This window comes from Somniosus microcephalus, unplaced genomic scaffold, assembly GCF_052327205.1.
Source record: "Somniosus microcephalus isolate GS21.2 unplaced genomic scaffold, FLI_Smic_1.0 unresolved_chr3, whole genome shotgun sequence".
Lineage (NCBI taxonomy): Eukaryota > Metazoa > Chordata > Chondrichthyes > Squaliformes > Somniosidae > Somniosus > Somniosus microcephalus.
This window is the reverse complement of record NW_028225181.1, coordinates 73,666,133-73,693,856: the sequence shown is the minus strand read 5'-3', so window position 1 is coordinate 73,693,856 and position 27,724 is coordinate 73,666,133.

Here is a 27,724-nt window from a genome sequence, read left to right as displayed (position 1 = left end):
AAACACACACTCCAATACAAAACACACACTCTCCAAAACAAAACACACACTCCAAAACAAAACACACACACACGCTCCAAAACAAAACTCACACTCCAAAACAAAACTCGCACTCCAAAACAAAACACACACTCCAAAACAAAACACACACACTCTCCAAAAAGAAACACACACTCCAAAACAAAACACACACACTCTCCAAAACAAAACACACACTCAAAAACAAAACTCGCACTCCAAAACAAAACACACACTCCAAAACAAAACACACACACGCTCCAAAACAAAAATAACTCCAAAACAAAACACACACACTCTCCAAAACAAAACACATACTCCAAAACAAAACACACACCCTCTTCAAAACAAAACACACATTCCAAAACAAAACACACACACTCTCCAAAACAAAATACACTCTCCAAAACAAAACACACACTCCAAAGCAAAACACACACTCTCCAAAACAAAACACACACCCCAAAACAAAACCCACACTCCAAATCAAAACACACACACTCTCCAAAACAAAACACACACTCAAAACAAAACACACACACTCTCCAAAACAAAACACACACTCCAAATCAAAACACACACACTCTCCAAAACAAAACACACACTCCAAAACAAAACACACACACTCTCCAAAAAGAAACACACACTCCAAAACAAAACACACACTCTCCAAAACAAAAAACACACTCCAAAACAAAACACACACTCCAAAACAAAACACACACACTCTCCAAAACAAAACACACACTCCAAAACAAAACACACACACTCTCCAAAAAAACACACACTCCAAAACAAAACACACACTCTCCAAAACAAAACTCACACTCCAAAACAAAACACTCCAACTCTCCAAAGCAATTCACACACTCCAAAACAAAACACAGACACTCTCCAGAACAAAACACACACTCCAAAACAAAACACACACACTCTCCAAAACAAAACACAGACTCCAAAACAAAACACACACTCCAGAACAAACCACACACACACTCCAAAGCAAAACACAAACTCCAAAACAAAACACACACACTCTCCAAAACAAAACACACACTCCAAATCAAAACACACACTCCAATACAAAACACACACTCTCCAAAACAAAAAACACACTCCAAAACAAAACACACACACGCTCCAAAACAAAACACACACTCCAAATCAAGACACACACAGTCTCCAAAACAAAAAGAAACTCCAAAACAAAACACACACACTCTCTACAACAATACACACACTCCAAAAAAAAACACACACACTCTCCAAAACAAAACACACACTCCAAAACAAAACTCGCACTCCAAAACAAAACACACACTCCAAAACAAAACACACACACTCTCCAAAACAAAAATAACTCCAAAACAAAACACACACACTCTCCAAAACAAAACACACACTCCAAAACAAAACACACACCCTCTCCAAAACAAAACACACACTCCAAAACAAAACACTCACACTCTCCAAAGCAAAACACACACTCCAAAACAAAACACACACTCCAAAACAAAACACACACACCCTCCAAAACAAAACACACACTCCAAAACAAAACACACACTCCAAAAAAAACACACACACACTCCAAAGCAAAACACACACTCCAAAACAAAACACACACTCTCCAAAACAAAACACACACCCCAAAACAAAACACACACTCCAAAACAAAACACACACTCCAAATCAAAACACACACACTTTCCAAAAAAAAACACACACTCCAAAACAAAACACGCACACTCTCCAAAAAGAAACACACACTCCAAAACAAAACACACTCTCCAAAACAAAACTCACACTCCAAAAAAAAACACACACTCCAAAACAAAACACACACACTCTCCCAAACAAAACACACACTCCAAAACAAAACACACACACTCTCCAAAAAAAACACACACTCCAAAACAAAACACACACTCTCCAAAACAAAACTCACGCTCCAAAACAAAACACACACTCCAAAACAACACACACACACTCTCCAAAACAAAACACACACTCCAAATCAAAACACACACTCCAAAACAAAACACACACACACTCCAAAGCAAAACACACACTTCAAAACAAAACACACACACGCTCCAAAACAAAACACAGACTCCAATACAAAACACAAACTCCAAAACAAAACACACACACTCTCCAAAACAAAACACACACTCCAAAACAAAACACACACACTCTCCAAAACAGAACACACACTCCAAATAAAAACACACACACTCTCCAAAACAAAACACACACTCCAAAACAAAACACACACACTCTCCAGAACAAAAAACACACTCCAAAACAAAACACTCACTCCAAAACAAAACACGCTCACACTCCAAAGCCAAAGACACCCTCCAAAACAAAACACACACTCTCCAAAACAAAACACACAATCCAAAACAAAAAACAGACTCCAAAACAAAACACACACACTCTCCAAAACAAAACACACACTCCAAAACAAAACACACACACTCTCCAAAACAAAACACACACTCCAAATAAAAACACACACACTCTCCAAAACAAAACACACACTTCAAAACAAAACACACACTCCAAAACAAAACACACACACTCTCCAAAAAAAGCACACACTCCAAAACAAAACACACACTCTCCAAAACAAAACTCACACTCCAAATCAAAACACAGACTCCAAAACAAAACACACACACTCTCCAGAACAAAACACACACTCCAAAACAAAACACACACACTCTCCAAAACATAAAACACACTCCAAAACAAAACACACACTCCAGAACAAAACACACACACACTCCAAAGCAAAACACACACTCCAAAATAAAACACACACACTCTCCAAAGCAAAACACACACTCCAAATCAAAACACACACTCCAAAACAAAACACACACACTCTCCAAAACAAACCACACACTCCAAAACAAAACACACAGTCTCCGAAACAAAACACACACTCCAAATCAAGACACACAGTCTCCAAAACAAAAAGAAACCCCAAAACAAAACACACACACTCTCTAAAACAAAACACACACTCCAAAACAAAACACACACTCTCCAAAACAATACACACACTCGAAAACAAAACCCACACTCCAAAACAAAACACACACTCCAAAACAAAACACACACACTCTCCAAATCAAAAAAAAACCCCAAAACAAAACACACACACTCTCCAAAACAAAACACACACTCCAAAACAAAACACACACCATCTCCATAACAAAACACACACGCCAAAACAAAACACTCACACTCTCCAAAGCAAAACACACACTCCAAAACAAAACACACACACCAAAACAAAACACACACACTCTCCAAAACAAAACACACACTCCAAAACAAAACACACACTCCAAAACAAAACACACACACACTCCAAAGCAAAACACACACTCCAAAACAAAACACACACTCTCCAAAGCAAAACACAGACTCCAAAACAAAACACACACTCCAATAAAAAACACACACACTCTCCAAAACAAAACACACACTCCAAAACAAAACACACATACTCTCCAAAACAAAACACACACTCCAAATCAAAATACACACACTCTCCAAAACAAAACACACACTCCAAAATAAAACACACACACTCTCCAAAAAAAACACACACTCCAAAACAGAAGACACACTCTCCAAAACAAAACTCTCACTCCAAAACAAAACACACACCAAAACAAAACACACACACTCTCCAAAACAAAACTCTCACTCCAAAACAAAATACACACTCCAAAACAAAACACACACACTCTCCAAAACAAAACACACACTCCAAAACAAAACACACACACTCTCCAAAAAAAACACACACTCCAAAACAAAACACACTCTCCAAAACAAAACTCACACTCCAAAACAAAACACACACTGCAAAAGAAAACACACACATTCTCCAAAACAAAACTCACCTTCCAAAACAAAACACACACTATAAAACAAAACACACACACTCTCCAAAACAAAAAAAACTCCAAAACAAAACACACACACTCTCCAAAACAAAACACACACTCCAAAACAAAACACACACACTCTCCGAAACAAAACACACGCTCCAAAGCAAAACACTCACACTCTCCAAAGCAAAACACACACTCCAAAACAAAACACAAACATTCTCCAGAACAAAACACACACTCCAAAACAAAACACACGCACTCTCCAAAACAAAACTCACACTCCAAAACAAAACACACACACACTCCAAAGCAAAACACACCCTCCAACACAAAACACACACACTCTCCAAAACAAAACACACAATCCAAAACAAAACACACACTCCAAAACAAAACACACACACTCTCCAAAACAAAATACACACTCCAAAACAAAACACACACACTCTCCAAAACAAAAAACACACTCCAAATAAAAAGACACACACGCTCCAAAACAAAACACACACTCTCCAAAACAAAACTCACACTCCAAAACAAAACACACACTCCAAAACAAAACACACACACCCTCCAAAACAAAACACACACTCCAAAACAAAACACACACTCCAAAAAAAACACACACACACTCCAAAGCAAAACACACACTCCAAAACAAAACACACACTCTCCAAAACAAAACACACACCCCAAAACAAAACACACACTCCAAAACAAAACACACACTCCAAATCAAAACACACACACTTTCCAAAAAAAAACACACACTCCAAAACAAAACACGCACACTCTCCAAAAAGAAACACACACTCCAAAACAAAACACACTCTCCAAAACAAAACTCACACTCCAAAAAAAAACACACACTCCAAAACAAAACACACACACTCTCCCAAACAAAACACACACTCCAAAACAAAACACACACACTCTCCAAAAAAAACACACACTCCAAAACAAAACACACACTCTCCAAAACAAAACTCACGCTCCAAAACAAAACACACACTCCAAAACAACACACACACACTCTCCAAAACAAAACACACACTCCAAATCAAAACACACACTCCAAAACAAAACACACACACACTCCAAAGCAAAACACACACTTCAAAACAAAACACACACACGCTCCAAAACAAAACACAGACTCCAATACAAAACACAAACTCCAAAACAAAACACACACACTCTCCAAAACAAAACACACACTCCAAAACAAAACACACACACTCTCCAAAACAGAACACACACTCCAAATAAAAACACACACACTCTCCAAAACAAAACACACACTCCAAAACAAAACACACACACTCTCCAGAACAAAAAACACACTCCAAAACAAAACACTCACTCCAAAACAAAACACGCTCACACTCCAAAGCCAAAGACACCCTCCAAAACAAAACACACACTCTCCAAAACAAAACACACAATCCAAAACAAAAAACAGACTCCAAAACAAAACACACACACTCTCCAAAACAAAACACACACTCCAAAACAAAACACACACACTCTCCAAAACAAAACACACACTCCAAATAAAAACACACACACTCTCCAAAACAAAACACACACTTCAAAACAAAACACACACTCCAAAACAAAACACACACACTCTCCAAAAAAAGCACACACTCCAAAACAAAACACACACTCTCCAAAACAAAACTCACACTCCAAATCAAAACACAGACTCCAAAACAAAACACACACACTCTCCAGAACAAAACACACACTCCAAAACAAAACACACACACTCTCCAAAACATAAAACACACTCCAAAACAAAACACACACTCCAGAACAAAACACACACACACTCCAAAGCAAAACACACACTCCAAAATAAAACACACACACTCTCCAAAGCAAAACACACACTCCAAATCAAAACACACACTCCAAAACAAAACACACACACTCTCCAAAACAAACCACACACTCCAAAACAAAACACACAGTCTCCGAAACAAAACACACACTCCAAATCAAGACACACAGTCTCCAAAACAAAAAGAAACCCCAAAACAAAACACACACACTCTCTAAAACAAAACACACACTCCAAAACAAAACACACACTCTCCAAAACAATACACACACTCGAAAACAAAACCCACACTCCAAAACAAAACACACACTCCAAAACAAAACACACACACTCTCCAAATCAAAAAAAAACCCCAAAACAAAACACACACACTCTCCAAAACAAAACACACACTCCAAAACAAAACACACACCATCTCCATAACAAAACACACACGCCAAAACAAAACACTCACACTCTCCAAAGCAAAACACACACTCCAAAACAAAACACACACACCAAAACAAAACACACACACTCTCCAAAACAAAACACACACTCCAAAACAAAACACACACTCCAAAACAAAACACACACACACTCCAAAGCAAAACACACACTCCAAAACAAAACACACACTCTCCAAAGCAAAACACAGACTCCAAAACAAAACACACACTCCAATAAAAAACACACACACTCTCCAAAACAAAACACACACTCCAAAACAAAACACACATACTCTCCAAAACAAAACACACACTCCAAATCAAAATACACACACTCTCCAAAACAAAACACACACTCCAAAATAAAACACACACACTCTCCAAAAAAAACACACACTCCAAAACAGAAGACACACTCTCCAAAACAAAACTCTCACTCCAAAACAAAACACACACCAAAACAAAACACACACACTCTCCAAAACAAAACTCTCACTCCAAAACAAAATACACACTCCAAAACAAAACACACACACTCTCCAAAACAAAACACACACTCCAAAACAAAACACACACACTCTCCAAAAAAAACACACACTCCAAAACAAAACACACTCTCCAAAACAAAACTCACACTCCAAAACAAAACACACACTGCAAAAGAAAACACACACATTCTCCAAAACAAAACTCACCTTCCAAAACAAAACACACACTATAAAACAAAACACACACACTCTCCAAAACAAAAAAAACTCCAAAACAAAACACACACACTCTCCAAAACAAAACACACACTCCAAAACAAAACACACACACTCTCCGAAACAAAACACACGCTCCAAAGCAAAACACTCACACTCTCCAAAGCAAAACACACACTCCAAAACAAAACACAAACATTCTCCAGAACAAAACACACACTCCAAAACAAAACACACGCACTCTCCAAAACAAAACTCACACTCCAAAACAAAACACACACACACTCCAAAGCAAAACACACCCTCCAACACAAAACACACACACTCTCCAAAACAAAACACACAATCCAAAACAAAACACACACTCCAAAACAAAACACACACACTCTCCAAAACAAAATACACACTCCAAAACAAAACACACACACTCTCCAAAACAAAAAACACACTCCAAATAAAAAGACACACACGCTCCAAAACAAAACACACACTCTCCAAAACAAAACTCACACTCCAAAACAAAAGAAACACTCCAAAACAAAACACACACACTCTCCATAACAAAACACACACTCCAAAAGAAAACACACACACTCTCCAAAAAAAACACACACTCCAAAACAAAACACACACTCTCCAAAACATAAAACACACTCCAAAACAAAACACACACTCCAGAACAAAACACACACACACTCCAAAGCAAAACACACACTGTAAAATAAAACACACACACTCTCCAAAGCAAAACACACACTCCAAATCAAAATACACACTCCAAAACAAAACACACACACTCTCCAAAACAAAACACACACTCCAAAACAAAACACACACAGGCTCCAAAACAAAACACACACTCCAAATCAAGACACACAGTCTCCAAAACAAAAAGAAACTCCGAAACAAAACACACACACTCTCTAAAACAAAACACACACTCCAAGACAAAACACACACTCTCCAAAACAAAACACACACTCCAACACGAAACTCACACTCCAAAACAAAACACACACTCCAAAACAAAACACACACACACTCCAAAACAAAAAAAAAGCTCCAAAACAAAACACACACACGCTCCAAAACAAAACACACACTCCAAAACAAAACACACACCCTCTCCAAAACAAAACACACACTCCAGAACAAAACACTCACACTCTCCAAAGCAAAACACACACTCCAAAACAAAACACACACCAAAACAAAACACACACACTCTCCAAAACAAAACACACACTCCAAAACAAAACCAACACTCCATAACAAAACACACACACACTCCAAAGCAAAACACACACTCCAAAACAAAACACACACTCTCCAAAACAAAACACAGACTTCAAAACAAAACACACACTCCAAAAAAAAACACACACACTCTCCAAAACAAAACACACACTCCAAAACAAAACACACACACTCTCCAAAACAAAACACACACTCCAAATCAAAACACACACACTCTCCAAAACAAAACAAAACACTCCAAAATAAAACAGACACACTCTACAAAAGAAACCACTCCAAAACAGAAGACACACTCTCCAAAATAAAACTCACACTCCAAAACAAAACACACACTACAAAACAAAATACACACACTCTCCAAAACAAAACACACACTCCAAAACAAAACACCTAGGGCTAGATTTTCAGTATAGACAGTTTTGGGGCGCTAAGCTTAGCGCCCGCCTGAAGTTATCGCCCGCCCCAAAGTAGCGCCCCGTTGCCGGAAATTCAGTGGCTTCGCCCTAAGAGGTTGGTGGAGCGCTAAAAGAGGCGTTCCACTAGTATCTTTAGGCGCTAAGCCGGCGGTGGAGAGCGCAACACCCGAGCTCGGGCGCAGCGCACGGCAGACACTCTGGTGCCAGTGAGCTCTTAAAGGGGAAGGGTGCATGTATTTTTTTCAAATGCAAAGTCTGGGGAGAAACGGGAGGAGGAGGAGGAGGAGGAGGAGGAGGAGGAGGAGGAGGAGGAGGAGGAGGAGGAGGAGGAGGAGGAATTATTATTGGTGCCCGGAAACATAAATAGTCCGTTGAATAACACAGCTTACTTCCACACAACACATGCAGAGTGCTTTTTGTACTAGTGCCCTTTAATTTGCGCTCCCCAGGGTGTGTTGCGTTCCATTTTACAAACGCTCTGGACGCCAGGCGCACAATGGGGTGGTCCGACTGAAGTTTGGTTTCGGGGCGGCCAAAGGGCGTTGCACGAGGATGTGACGTCATTTTCTGCGCGCGCATCCGGGCGGCCGCTAAACTTTGCGCCGGTGCTAACGGGCAACTTAATTTGGGGCGGGGCGCAAACTGCGCTGCGCCCAGGCGCTACATGCATAGCGCCCGAAAATCACTTCTCTTAAGGCGCTAACTGCTGGCGCAAGCAACTGAAAATCTAGCCCCTACACTCTCCAAAAAAAAACCACACACTCCAAAACAAAACACACACTCTCCAAAACAAAACTCACACTCCAAAACAAAACACACACTCCAAAACAAAACACTCCAACTCTCCAAAGCAATTCACACACTCCAAAACAAAACACAGACACTCTCCAGAACAAAACACACACTCCAAAACAAAACACACACTCTCTCCAAAACAAAACACACACTCCTGAACAAAACACACACTCCAGAACAAAACACACACACACTCCAAAGCAAAACACAAACTCCAATACAAAACACACACTCTCCAAAACAAAACACACACTCCACAACAAAACACACACATGCTCCAAAACAAAACACACACTCCAAATCAAAACACACACTCCAATACAAAACACACACTCTCCAAAACAAAACACACACTCCAAAACAAAACACACACACACGCTCCAAAACAAAACTCACACTCCAAAACAAAACTCGCACTCCAAAACAAAACACACACTCCAAAACAAAACACACACACTCTCCAAAAAGAAACACACACTCCAAAACAAAACACACACACTCTCCAAAACAAAACACACACTCCAAAACAAAACTCGCACTCCAAAACAAAACACACACTCCAAAACAAAACACACACACTCTCCAAAACAAAAATAACTCCAAAACAAAACACACACACTCTCCAAAACAAAACACATACTCCAAAACAAAACACACACCCTCTTCAAAACAAAACACACACTCCAAAACAAAACACTCACACTCTCCAAAGCAAAACACACACTCCAAAACAAAACACACACCCCAAAACAAAACACACACACTCTACAAAACAAAACACACTCTCCAAAACAAAACACACACTCCAAAACAAAACACACACACACTCCAAAGCAAAACACACACTCCAAAGCAAAACACACACTCTCCAAAACAAAACACACACCCCAAAACAAAACCCACACTCCAAAACAAAACACACACACTCTCCAAAACAAAACACACACTCAAAACAAAACACACACACTCTCCAAAACAAAACACACACTCCAAATCAAAACACACACACTCTCCAAAACAAAACACACACTCCAAAACAAAACACACACACTCTCCAAAAAGAAACACACACTCCAAAACAAAACACACACTCTCCAAAACAAAAAACACACTCCAAAACAAAACACACACTCCAAAACAAAACACACACACTCTCCAAAACAAAACACACACTCCAAAACAAAACAAACACACTCTCCAAAAAAACACACACTCCAAAACAAAACACACACTCTCCAAAACAAAACTCACACTCCAAAACAAAACACTCCAACTCTCCAAAGCAATTCACACACTCCAAAACAAAACACAGACACTCTCCAGAACAAAACACACACTCCAAAACAAAACACACACACTCTCCAAAACAAAACACAGACTCCAAAACAAAACACACACTCCAGAACAAAACACACACACACTCCAAAGCAAAACACAAACTCCAAAACAAAACACACACACTCTCCAAAACAAAACACACACTCCAAATCAAAACACACACTCCAATACAAAACACACACTCTCCAAAACAAAAAACACACTCCAAAACAAAACACACACACACTCCAAAACAAAACACACACTCCAAATCAAGACACACACAGTCTCCAAAACAAAAAGAAACTCCAAAACAAAACACACACACTCTCTACAACAAAACACACACTCCAAAAAAAAACACACACACTCTCCAAAACAAAACACACACTCCAAAACAAAACTCGCACTCCAAAACAAAACACACACTCCAAAACAAAACACACACACTCTCCAAAACAAAAATAACTCCAAAACAAAACACACACACTCTCAAAAACAAAACACACACTCCAAAACAAAACACACACCCTCTCCAAAACAAAACACACACTCCAAAACAAAACACTCACACTCTCCAAAGCAAAACACACACTCCAAAACAAAACACACACTCCAAAAGAAAACACACACACCCTCCAAAACAAAACACACACTCCAAAACAAAACACACACTCCAAAAAAAACACACACACACTCCAAAGCAAAACACACACTCCAAAACAAAACACACACTCTCCAAAACAAAACACACACCCCAAAACAAAACACACACTCCAAAACAAAACACACACTCCAAATCAAAACACACACACTTTCCAAAAAAAAACACACACTCCAAAACAAAACACGCACACTCTCCAAAAAGAAACACACACTCCAAAACAAAACACACTCTCCAAAACAAAACTCACACTCCAAAACAAAACACACACTCCAAAACAAAACACACACACTCTCCCAAACAAAACACACACTCCAAAACAAAACACACACTCCAAAACAAAACACACACACACTCCAAAGCAAAACACACACTTCAAAACAAAACACACACACGCTCCAAAACAAAACACAGACTCCAATACAAAACACACACTCCAAAACAAAACACACACATTCTCCAAAACAAAACACACACTCCAAAACAAAACACACACACTCTCCAAAACAAAATACACACTCCAAATCAAAACACACACACTCTCCAAAACAAAACACGCATTCCAAAACAAAACACACACACTCTCCAAAAAGAAACACACACTCCAAAACAAAACACACACTCTCCAAAACAAAACTCACACTCCAAAACAAAACACACAATCCAAAACAAAACACACACACTCTCCAAAAAAAACACACTCCAAAACAAAATAAACACTCTCCAAAACAAAACTCACACTCCAAAACAAAACACACACTCCAAAACAAAACACTCACACTCTCCAAAGCAAAACACACACTCCAAAATAAAACACACACACTCTCCAGAACAGAACACACACTCCAAAACAAAACACACACACACTCCAAAGCAAAACACGCACTCCTAAACAAAACCCACACACACTCCAAAACAAAACACACACTCCAAAACAAAACACACACTCCAAAACAAAACACACAATCCAAAACAAAACACACAATCCAAAACAAAGCACACACACTCTCCAAAACAAAAAAAACACTCCAAAACTAAACACACACACTCTCCATAACAAAACACACACTCCAAAACATAACACACACACTCTCCAAAACAAAACACACACTCCAAAGCAAAACACTCACAATCTCCAAAGCAAAACACACTCTCCAAAACAAAACGCACACACTCACCAGAACAAAACACACACACCAAAACATAAAACACACATACTCTCCAAAACAAAACACACACTCCAAAACAAAACACACACTCCAAAACAAAACACACACACACTCCAAAGTGTATAAAATTCTGACAGGTCTAGACAGACTGGATGCAGAAGGAATGTTTCCCTTGGCGGGTGAGAACAGAACTAGAGGACATAATTTAAGGATAAGGGCTAAACCATTTAGGACAGAGATGAGGGGGAATTTCTTCACTCAGAGAGTGGTGAACCTGTGGAACTCATTGCCACAGAGGGCAGTGTACGCCAGCACATTAAATATATTTAAGAGGGAATTAGATATATTTCTACGGGCAAAAGGGGTTAAGGGTTACGGAGAGAAGGCGGGGACGGGATACTGAATTAAAGGATCAGCCATGGTCTCATCGAATGGCGGAGCAGGCACGAAGGGCCGAATGGCCTACTCCTGCTCCTATCTTCTATGTATGTATCTATGTAAAGCAAAACACATCCTCCGAAACAAAACACACACACTCTCCAAAAAAAAAACACAATCAAAAACAAAACAAACACTCCAAAACAAAACACACACACTCTCCAAAGCAAAACACACACTCCAAAACAAAACACACACACTGCCCAAAACAAAACACACACTCCAAATAAAAACACACAGAATCTCCAAAACAAAACACACACTCCAAAACAAAACACACACACTCTCCAAAAAAAACACACACTCTAAAACAAAACACACACTCTCCAAAACAAAACTCACACTCCAAAATAAAAACAAACACTCCAAAACAAAACACACACACTCTCCAAAACAAAACACACACTCCTAAAGAAAAGACACACACTCTCCAAAAAAAAACACACACTCCAAAGCAAATCACACACTCTCCAAAAAAAACTCACACTCCAAAACAAAACACACACTCCAAAACAAAACACACACTCCAAAACATAACACACACACTCTACAAAACAATAAAAAACTCCAAAATAAAACACACACACTCTCCAAAACAAAACACACACTCCAAAACAAAACACACATCCTCTCCAAAACAAAACACACACTCCAAATCAAGACACTCACACTCTCCAAAGCAAAACACACACTCCAAAACAAAACACACACACGCTCCAAAACAAAACACACACTCCAAAACAAAACACACACTCCAAATCAAAACACACACTCCAATACAAAACACACACTCTCCAAAACAAAACACACACTCCAAAACAAAACACACACACACGCTCCAAAACAAAACTCACACTCCAAAACAAAACTCGCACTCCAAAACAAAACACACACTCCAAAACAAAACACACACACTCTCCAAAAAGAAACACACACTCCAAAACAAAACACACACACTCTCCAAAACAAAACACACACTCCAAAACAAAACTCGCACTCCAAAACAAAACACACACTCCAAAACAAAACACACACACTCTCCAAAACAAAAATAACTCCAAAACAAAACACACACACTCTCCAAAACAAAACACATACTCCAAAACAAAACACACACCCTCTTCAAAACAAAACACACACTCCAAAACAAAACACTCACACTCTCCAAAGCAAAACACACACTCCAAAACAAAACACACACCCCAAAACAAAACACACACACTCTCCAAAACAAAACACACTCTCCAAAACAAAACACACACTCCAAAACAAAACACACACACACTCCAAAGCAAAACACACACTCCAAAGCAAAACACACACTCTCCAAAACAAAACACACACCCCAAAACAAAACCCACACTCCAAAACAAAACACACACACTCTCCAAAACAAAACACACACTCAAAACAAAACACACACACTCTCCAAAACAAAACACACACTCCAAATCAAAACACACACACTCTCCAAAACAAAACACACACTCCAAATCAAAACACACACACACTCCAAAGCAAAACACACACTCCAAAACAAAACACACACTCTCCAAAACAAAACACAGACTTCAAAACAAAACACACACTCCAAAAAAAAACACACACACTCTCCAAAACAAAACACACACTCCAAAACAAAACACACACACTCTCCAAAACAAAACACACACTCCAAATCAAAACACACACACTCTCCAAAACAAAACAAAACACTCCAAAATAAAACAGACACACTCTACAAAAGAAACCACTCCAAAACAGAAGACACACTCTCCAAAATAAAACTCACACTCCAAAACAAAACACACACTACAAAACAAAATACACACACTCTCCAAAACAAAACACACACTCCAAAACAAAACACATACACTCTCCAAAAAAAAACCACACACTCCAAAACAAAACACACACTCTCCAAAACAAAACTCACACTCCAAAACAAAACACACACACCAAAACAAAACACTCCAACTCTCCAAAGCAATTCACACACTCCAAAACAAAACACAGACACTCTCCAGAACAAAACACACACTCCAAAACAAAACACACACTCTCTCCAAAACAAAACACACACTCCTGAACAAAACACACACTCCAGAACAAAACACACACACACTCCAAAGCAAAACACAAACTCCAATACAAAACACACACTCTCCAAAACAAAACACACACTCCACAACAAAACACACACATGCTCCAAAACAAAACACACACTCCAAATCAAAACACACACTCCAATACAAAACACACACTCCCCAAAACAAAACACACACTCCAAAACAAAACACACACACACGCTCCAAAACAAAACTCACACTCCAAAACAAAACTCGCACTCCAAAACAAAACACACACTCCAAAACAAAACACACACACTCTCCAAAAAGAAACACACACTCCAAAACAAAACACACACACTCTCCAAAACAAAACACACACTCCAAAACAAAACTCGCACTCCAAAACAAAACACACACTCCAAAACAAAACACACACACTCTCCAAAACAAAAATAACTCCAAAACAAAACACACACACTCTCCAAAACAAAACACATACTCCAAAACAAAACACACACCCTCTTCAAAACAAAACACACACTCCAAAACAAAACACTCACACTCTCCAAAGCAAAACACACACTCCAAAACAAAACACACACCCCAAAACAAAACACACACACTCTACAAAACAAAACACACTCTCCAAAACAAAACACACACTCCAAAACAAAACACACACACACTCCAAAGCAAAACACACACTCCAAAGCAAAACACACACTCTCCAAAACAAAACACACACCCCAAAACAAAACCCACACTCCAAAACAAAACACACACACTCTCCAAAACAAAACACACACTCAAAACAAAACACACACACTCTCCAAAACAAAACACACACTCCAAATCAAAACACACACACTCTCCAAAACAAAACACACACTCCAAAACAAAACACACACACTCTCCAAAAAGAAACACACACTCCAAAACAAAACACACACTCTCCAAAACAAAAAACACACTCCAAAACAAAACACACACTCCAAAACAAAACACACACACTCTCCAAAACAAAACACACACTCCAAAACAAAACAAACACACTCTCCAAAAAAACACACACTCCAAAACAAAACACACACTCTCCAAAACAAAACTCACACTCCAAAACAAAACACTCCAACTCTCCAAAGCAATTCACACACTCCAAAACAAAACACAGACACTCTCCAGAACAAAACACACACTCCAAAACAAAACACACACACTCTCCAAAACAAAACACAGACTCCAAAACAAAACACACACTCCAGAACAAAACACACACACACTCCAAAGCAAAACACAAACTCCAAAACAAAACACACACACTCTCCAAAACAAAACACACACTCCAAATCAAAACACACACTCCAATACAAAACACACACTCTCCAAAACAAAAAACACACTCCAAAACAAAACACACACACACTCCAAAACAAAACACACACTCCAAATCAAGACACACACAGTCTCCAAAACAAAAAGAAACTCCAAAACAAAACACACACACTCTCTACAACAAAACACACACTCCAGAAAAAAACACACGCACTCTCCAAAACAAAACACACACTCCAAAACAAAACTCGCACTCCAAAACAAAACACACACTCCAAAACAAAACACACACACTCTCCAAAACAAAAATAACTCCAAAACAAAACACACACACTCTCCAAAACAAAACACACACTCCAAAACAAAACACACACCCTCTCCAAAACAAAACACACACTCCAAAACAAAACACTCACACTCTCCAAAGCAAAACACACACTCCAAAACAAAACACACACTCCAAAAGAAAACACACACACCCTCCAAAACAAAACACACACTCCAAAACAAAACACACACTCCAAAAAAAACACACACACACTCCAAAGCAAAACACACACTCCAAAACAAAACACACACTCTCCAAAACAAAACACACACCCCAAAACAAAACACACACTCCAAAACAAAACACACACTCCAAATCAAAACACACACACTTTCCAAAAAAAAACACACACTCCAAAACAAAACACGCACACTCTCCAAAAAGAAACACACACTCCAAAACAAAACACACTCTCCAAAACAAAACACACACTCCAAAACAAAACACACACACTCTCCCAAACAAAACACACACTCCAAAACAAAACACACACTCTCCAAAACAAAACTCACGCTCCAAAACAAAACACACACTCCAAAACAAAACACACACTCCAAATCAAAACACACACACTTTCCAAAAAAAAACACACACTCCAAAACAAAACACGCACACTCTCCAAAAAGAAACACACACTCCAAAACAAAACACACTCTCCAAAACAAAACACACACTCCAAATCAAAACACACACTCCAAAACAAAACACACACACACTCCAAAGCAAAACACACACTTCAAAACAAAACACACACACGCTCCAAAACAAAACACAGACTCCAATACAAAACACACACTCCAAAACAAAACACACACATTCTCCAAAACAAAACACACACTCCAAAACAAAACACACACACTCTCCAAAACAAAATACACACTCCAAATCAAAACACACACACTCTCCAAAACAAAACACGCATTCCAAAACAAAACACACACACTCTCCAAAAAGAAACACACACTCCAAAACAAAACACACACTCTCCAAAACAAAACTCACACTCCAAAACAAAACACACAATCCAAAACAAAACACACACACTCTCCAAAAAAAACACACTCCAAAACAAAATAAACACTCTCCAAAACAAAACTCACACTCCAAAACAAAACACACACTCCAAAACAAAACACTCACACTCTCCAAAGCAAAACACACACTCCAAAACAAAACACACACACTCTCCAGAACAGAACACACACTCCAAAACAAAACACACACACACTCCAAAGCAAAACACGCACTCCTAAACAAAACCCACACACACTCCAAAACAAAACACACACTCCAAAACAAAACACACACTCCAAAACAAAACACACAATCCAAAACAAAACACACAATCCAAAACAAAGCACACACACTCTCCAAAACAAAAAAAACACTCCAAAACTAAACACACACACTCTCCATAACAAAACACACACTCCAAAACATAACACACACACTCTCCAAAACAAAACACACACTCCAAAGCAAAACACTCACAATCTCCAAAGCAAAACACACTCTCCAAAACAAAACGCACACACTCACCAGAACAAAACACACACAGCAAAACATAAAACACACATACTCTCCAAAACAAAACACACACTCCAAAACAAAACACACACTCCAAAACAAAACACACACACACTCCAAAGCAAAACACATCCTCCGAAACAAAACACACACACTCTCCAAAAAAAAAACACAATCAAAAACAAAACAAACACTCCAAAACAAAACACACACACTCTCCAAAGCAAAACACACACTCCAAAACAAAACACACACACTGCCCAAAACAAAACACACACTCCAAATAAAAACACACAGAATCTCCAAAACAAAACACACACTCCAAAACAAAACACACACACTCTCCAAAAAAAACACACACTCTAAAACAAAACACACACTCTCCAAAACAAAACTCACACTCCAAAATAAAAACAAACACTCCAAAACAAAACACACACACTCTCCAAAACAAAACACACACTCCTAAAGAAAAGACACACACTCTCCAAAAAAAAACACACACTCCAAAGCAAATCACACACTCTCCAAAAAAAACTCACACTCCAAAACAAAACACACACTCCAAAACAAAACACACACTCCAAAACATAACACACACACTCTACAAAACAATAAAAAACTCCAAAATAAAACACACACACTCTCCAAAACAAAACACACACTCCAAAACAAAACACACATCCTCTCCAAAACAAAACACACACTCCAAATCAAGACACTCACACTCTCCAAATCAAAACACACACTCCAATACAAAACACACACTCTCCAAAACAAAACACACACTCCAAAACAAAACACACACACACGCTCCAAAACAAAACTCACACTCCAAAACAAAACTCGCACTCCAAAACAAAACACACACTCCAAAACAAAACACACACACTCTCCAAAAAGAAACACACACTCCAAAACAAAACACACACACTCTCCAAAACAAAACACACACTCCAAAACAAAACTCGCACTCCAAAACAAAACACACACTCCAAAACAAAACACACACACTCTCCAAAACAAAAATAACTCCAAAACAAAACACACACACTCTCCAAAACAAAACACATACTCCAAAACAAAACACACACCCTCTTCAAAACAAAACACACACTCCAAAACAAAACACTCACACTCTCCAAAGCAAAACACACACTCCAAAACAAAACACACACCCCAAAACAAAACACACACACTCTCCAAAACAAAACACACTCTCCAAAACAAAACACACACTCCAAAACAAAACACACACACACTCCAAAGCAAAACACACACTCCAAAGCAAAACACACACTCTCCAAAACAAAACACACACCCCAAAACAAAACCCACACTCCAAAACAAAACACACACACTCTCCAAAACAAAACACACACTCAAAACAAAACACACACACTCTCCAAAACAAAACACACACTCCAAATCAAAACACACACACTCTCCAAAACAAAACACACACTCCAAAACAAAACACACACACTCTCCAAAAAGAAACACACACTCCAAAACAAAACACACACTCTCCAAAACAAAAAACACACTCCAAAACAAAACACACACTCCAAAACAAAACACACACACTCTCCAAAACAAAACACACACTCCAAAACAAAACAAACACACTCTCCAAAAAAACACACACTCCAAAACAAAACACACACTCTCCAAAACAAAACTCACACTCCAAAACAAAACACACACACTCTCCAAAACAAAACACACACTCCAAAACAAAACACACACACTCTCCAAAAAGAAACACACACTCCAAAACAAAACACACACTCTCCAAAACAAAAAACACACTCCAAAACAAAACACACACTCCAAAACAAAACACACACACTCTCCAAAACAAAACACACACTCCAAAACAAAACAAACACACTCACCAAAAAAACACACACTCCAAAACAAAACACACACTCTCCAAAACAAAACTCACACTCCAAAACAAAACACTCCAACTCTCTAAAGCAATTCACACACTCCAAAACAAAACACAGACACTCTCCAGAACAAAACACACACTCCAAAACAAAACACACACGCTCTCCAAAACAAAACACAGACTCCAAAACAAAACACACACTCCAGAACAAAACACACACACACTCCAAAGCAAAACACAAACTCCAAAACAAAACACACACACTCTCCAAAACAAAACACACACTCCAAATCAAAACACACACTCCAATACAAAACACACACTCTCCAAAACAAAAAACACACTCCAAAACAAAACACACACACGCTCCAAAACAAAACACACACTCCAAATCAAGACACACACAGTCTCCAAAACAAAAAGAAACTCCAAAACAAAACACACACACTCTCTACAACAAAACACACACTCCAAAAAAAAACACACACACTCTCCAAAACAAAACACACACTCCAAAACAAAACTCGCACTCCAAAACAAAACACACACTCCAAAACAAAATACACACACTCTCCAAAACAAAAATAACTCCAAAACAAAACACACACACTCTCCAAAACAAAACACACACTCCAAAACAAAACACACACCCTCTCCAAAACAAAACACACACTCCAAAACAAAACACTCACATCTCCAAAGCAAAACACACACTCCAAAACAAAACACACACTCCAAAAGAAAACACACACACCCTCCAAAACAAAACACACACTCCAAAACAAAACACACACTCCAAAAAAAACACACACACACTCCAAAGCAAAACACACACTCCAAAACAAAACACACACTCTCCAAAACAAAACACACACCCCAAAACAAAACACACACTCCAAAACAAAACACACACTCCAAATCAAAACACACACGCTTTCCAAAAAAAACACACACTCCAAAACAAAACACGCACACTCTCCAAAAAGAAACACACTCCAAAACAAAACACACTCTCCAAAACAAAACTCACACTCCAAAACAAAACACACACTCCAAAACAAAACACACACACTCTCCAAAAAAAACACACACTCCAAAACAAAACACACACTCCAAAACAACACACACACACTCTCCAAAACAAAACACACACTCCAAATCAAAACACACACTCCAAAACAAAACACACACACACTCCAAAGCAAAACACACACTTCAAAACAAAACACACACACGCTCCAAAACAAAACACAGACTCCAATACAAAACACACACTCCAAAACAAAACACACACATTCTCCAAAACAAAACACAAACTCCAAAACAAAACACACACACTCTCCAAAACAAAATACACACTCCAAATCAAAACACACACACTCTCCAAAACAAAACACGCATTCCAAAACAAAACACACACACTCTCCAAAAAGAAACACACACTCCAAAACAAAACACACACTCTCCAAAACAAAACTCACACTCCAAAACAAAACACACAATCCAAAACAAAACACACACACTCTCCAAAAAAAACACACTCCAAAACAAAATAAACACTCTCCAAAACAAAACTCACACTCCAAAACAAAACACACACTCCAAAACAAAACACTCACACTCTCCAAAGCAAAACACACACTCCAAAACAAAACACACACACTCTCCAGAACAGAACACACACTCCAAAACAAAACACACACACACTCCAAAGCAAAACACGCACTCCTAAACAAAACCCACACACACTCCAAAACAAAACACACACTCCAAAACAAAACACACACTCCAAAACAAAACACACAATCCAAAACATAACGCACAATCCAAAACAAAGCACACACACTCTCCAAAACAAAAAAAACACTCCAAAACTAAACACACACACTCTCCATAACAAAACACACACTCCAAAACATAACACACACACTCTCCAAAACAAAACACACACTCCAAAGCAAAACACTCACAATCTCCAAAGCAAAACACACACTCCAAAACAAAACGCACACACTCACCAGAACAAAACACACACACCAAAACATAAAACACACACACTCTCCAAAACAAAACACACACTCCAAAACAAAACACACACTCCAAAACAAAACACACACACACTCCAAAGCAAAACACATCCTCCGAAACAAAACACACACACTCTCCAAAAAAAAAACACAATCAAAAACAAAACAAACACTCCAAAACAAAACACACACACTCTCCAAAGCAAAACACACACTCCAAAACAAAACACACACACTGCCCAAAACAAAACACACACTCCAAATAAAAACACACAGAATCTCCAAAACAAAACACACACTCCAAAACAAAACACACACACTCTCCAAAAAAAACACACACTCTAAAACAAAACACACACACTCCAAAACAAAACTCACACTCCAAAATAAAAACAAACACTCCAAAACAAAACACACACACTCTCCAAAACAAAACACACACTCCTAAAGAAAAGACACACACTCTCCAAAAAAAAACACACACTCCAAAGCAAATCACACACTCTCCAAAAAAAACTCACACTCCAAAACAAAACACACACTCCAAAACAAAACACACACTCCAAAACATAACACACACACTCTACAAAACAATAAAAAACTCCAAAATAAAACACACACACTCTCCAAAACAAAACACACACTCCAAAACAAAACACACATCCTCTCCAAAACAAAACACACACTCCAAATCAAGACACTCACACTCTCCAAAGCAAAACACACACTCCAAAACAAAACACACACACCCTCCAAAACAAAACACACACTCCAAAACAAAACACACACTACAAAACAAAACACACACATACGCCAAAGCAAAACACACACTCCAAAACAAAACACACACACTCTCCAAAACAAAACACAACCTCCAATACAAAACACACACTCCAAAACAAAACACACACTCTCCAAAACAAAACACACACTCCAAAACAAAACACACACACTCTCCAAAACAAAACACACACTCCAAATCAAAACACACACACTCTCCAAAACAAAACACACACTCCAAAACAAAACACACACTCTCCAAAACAAAACTCACACTCCATAACAAAACACACACACTCTCCATAAAAAACACACACTCCAAAACAAAACACACACTCTCCAAAACAAACACACACTCCGAAACAAAACACACACACTCTCCAAAACAAACACACACTCCAAAACAAAACACACACACTCTCCAAAACAAAACACACACTCCAAATCAAAACACACGCACTCTCCAAAACAAAACACGCATTCCAAAACAAAACACACACACTCTCCAAAAAGAAACACACACTCCAAAACAAAACACACACTCTCCAAAACAAAACTCACACTCCAAAACAAAACACACACTCCAAAACAAAACACACAAACTCTACAAAACAAAACACACAGTCCAAAACAAAACACACACACTCTCCAAAACAAAACACACACTCCAAAACAAAACACGCACACTCTCAAAAAAAAACACACACTCCAAAACAAAATAAACACTCTCCAAAACAAAACTCACACTCCAAAACAAAACACACACTCCAAAACAAAACACTCACACTCTCCAAAGCAAAACACACACTCCAAAACAAAACACACACACTCTCCAGAACAGAACACACACACCAAAACAAAACACACACGCTCTCCAAAACAAAACACACACTCCAAAACAAAACACACACTCCAAAACAAAACACACACACACTCCAAAACAAAACACACACTCCAAAACAAAACACACACTCCAAAACAAAACACGCACACTCTCCAAAAAAAAACACACACTCCAAAACAAAACAAAACACACACTCAGCAAAACAAAACACACACTCCAAAACAAAACACACACACTCTCTAAAACAAAACACACACTCCAAAAGAAAACACAAACATTCTCCAAAACAAAACTCACCCTCCAAAACAAAACCCACAATCCAAAACAAAGCACACACACTCTCCAAAACAAAAAAAACACTCCAAAACAAAACACACACTCTCTCCAAAACAAAACACACACTCCAAAACATAACACACACACTCTCCAAAACAAAACACACACTCCAAAGCAAAACACTCACACTCTCCAAAGCAAACAAGCACTCCAAAACAAAACGCACACACTCACCAGAACAAAACACACACTCCAAAACATAAAACACACACACTCTCCAAAACAAAACACACACTCCAAAACAAAACACACACTCCAAAACAAAACACACACACTCTCCAAAGCAAAACACACACTCCAAAACAAAACACACACACTGCCCAAAACAAAACACACACTCCAAATAAAAACACACAGAATCTCCAAAACAAAACACACACTCCAAAACAAAACACACACACTCTCCAAAAAAAACACACACTCTAAAACAAAACACACACACTCCAAAACAAAACTCACACTCCAAAATAAAAACAAACACTCCAAAACAAAACACACACACTCTCCAAAACAAAACACACACTCCTAAAGAAAAGACACACACTCTCCAAAAAAAAACACACACTCCAAAGCAAATCACACACTCTCCAAAAAAAACTCACACTCCAAAACAAAACACACACTCCAAAACAAAACACACACTCCAAAACATAACACACACACTCTACAAAACAATAAAAAACTCCAAAATAAAACACACACACTCTCCAAAACAAAACACACACTCCAAAACAAAACACACATCCTCTCCAAAACAAAACACACACTCCAAATCAAGACACTCACACTCTCCAAAGCAAAACACACACTCCAAAACAAAACACACACACCCTCCAAAACAAAACACACACTCCAAAACAAAACACACACTACAAAACAAAACACACACATACGCCAAAGCAAAACACACACTCCAAAACAAAACACACACACTCTCCAAAACAAAACACAACCTCCAATACAAAACACACACTCCAAAACAAAACACACACTCTCCAAAACAAAACACACACTCCAAAACAAAACACACACACTCTCCAAAACAAAACACACACTCCAAATCAAAACACACACACTCTCCAAAACAAAACACACACTCCAAAACAAAACACACACTCTCCAAAACAAAACTCACACTCCATAACAAAACACACACACTCTCCATAAAAAACACACACTCCAAAACAAAACACACACTCTCCAAAACAAACACACACTCCGAAACAAAACACACACACTCTCCAAAACAAACACACACTCCAAAACAAAACACACACACTCTCCAAAACAAAACACACACTCCAAATCAAAACACACGCACTCTCCAAAACAAAACACGCATTCCAAAACAAAACACACACACTCTCCAAAAAGAAACACACACTCCAAAACAAAACACACACTCTCCAAAACAAAACTCACACTCCAAAACAAAACACACACTCCAAAACAAAACACACAAACTCTACAAAACAAAACACACAGTCCAAAACAAAACACACACACTCTCCAAAACAAAACACACACTCCAAAACAAAACACGCACACTCTCAAAAAAAAACACACACTCCAAAACAAAATAAACACTCTCCAAAACAAAACTCACACTCCAAAACAAAACACACACTCCAAAACAAAACACTCACACTCTCCAAAGCAAAACACACACTCCAAAACAAAACACACACACTCTCCAGAACAGAACACACACACCAAAACAAAACACACACGCTCTCCAAAACAAAACACACACTCCAAAACAAAACACACACTCCAAAACAAAACACACACACACTCCAAAACAAAACACACACTCCAAAACAAAACACACACTCCAAAACAAAACACGCACACTCTCCAAAAAAAAACACACACTCCAAAACAAAACAAAACACACACTCAGCAAAACAAAACACACACTCCAAAACAAAACACACACACTCTCTAAAACAAAACACACACTCCAAAAGAAAACACAAACATTCTCCAAAACAAAACTCACCCTCCAAAACAAAACCCACAATCCAAAACAAAGCACACACACTCTCCAAAACAAAAAAAACACTCCAAAACAAAACACACACTCTCTCCAAAACAAAACACACACTCCAAAACATAACACACACACTCTCCAAAACAAAACACACACTCCAAAGCAAAACACTCACACTCTCCAAAGCAAACAAGCACTCCAAAACAAAACGCACACACTCACCAGAACAAAACACACACTCCAAAACATAAAACACACACACTCTCCAAAACAAAACACACACTCCAAAACAAAACACACACTACAAAACAAAACACAGACACACTCCAAAGCAAAACACATCCTCCAAAACAAAACACACACACTCTCCAAAAAAAAACACAATCCAAAACAAAACAAACACTCCAAAACAAAACACACACACTCTCCGAAGCAAAACACACACTCCAAAACAAAACACACACTCTCTCCAAAACAAAACACACACTCCAAATAAAAACACACACACTCTCCAAAACAAAACACACACTCCAAAACAAAACACACACACTCTCCAAAAAAAACACACACTCCAAAACAAAACACACACTCCAAAACATAACACACACACTCTACAAAACAATAAAAAACTCCAAAACAAAACACACACACTCTCCAAAACAAAACACACACTCCAAAACAAAACACACATCCTCTCCAAAGCAAAACACACACTCCAAATCAAGACACTCACACTCTCCAAAGCAAAACACACACTCCAAAACAAAACACACACACGCTCCAAAACAAAACACACACTCCAAAACAAAACACACACTCCAAAACAAAACACACACACACTCCAAAGCAAAACACATACTCCAAAACAAAACACACACACTCTCCAAAACAAAACACAACCTCCAAGACAAAACACACACTCCAAAACAAAACACACACTCTCCAAAACAAAACACACACTCCAAAACAAAACACACACACTCTCCAAAACAAAACACACACTCCAAATCAAAACACACAATCCAAAACAAAGCACACACACTCTCCAAAACAAAAAAAACACTCCAAAACAAAACACACACTCTCTCCAAAACAAAACACACACTCCAAAACATAACACACACACTCTTCAAAACAAAACACACACTCCAAAGCAAAACACTCACACTCTCCAAAGCAAAACAAACACTCCAAAACAAAACGCACACACTCACCAGAACAAAACACACACTCCAAAACATAAAACACACACACTCTCCAAAACAAAACACACACTCCAAAACAAAACACACACTACAAAACAAAACACACACACACTCCAAAGCAAAACACATCCTCCAAAACAAAACACACACACTCTCCAAAACAAAACACACACTCCAAAACAAAACACACACTCCAAAACAAAACACACACACACTCCAAAGCAAAACACATACTCCAAAACAAAACACACACACTCTCCAAAACAAAACACAACCTCCAATACAAAACACACACTCCAAAACAAAACACACACTCCAAAACAAAACGCACACACTCTCCAAAACAAAACACACACTCCAAATCAAAACACACACACTCTCCAAAACAAAACACACACTCCAAAACAAAACACA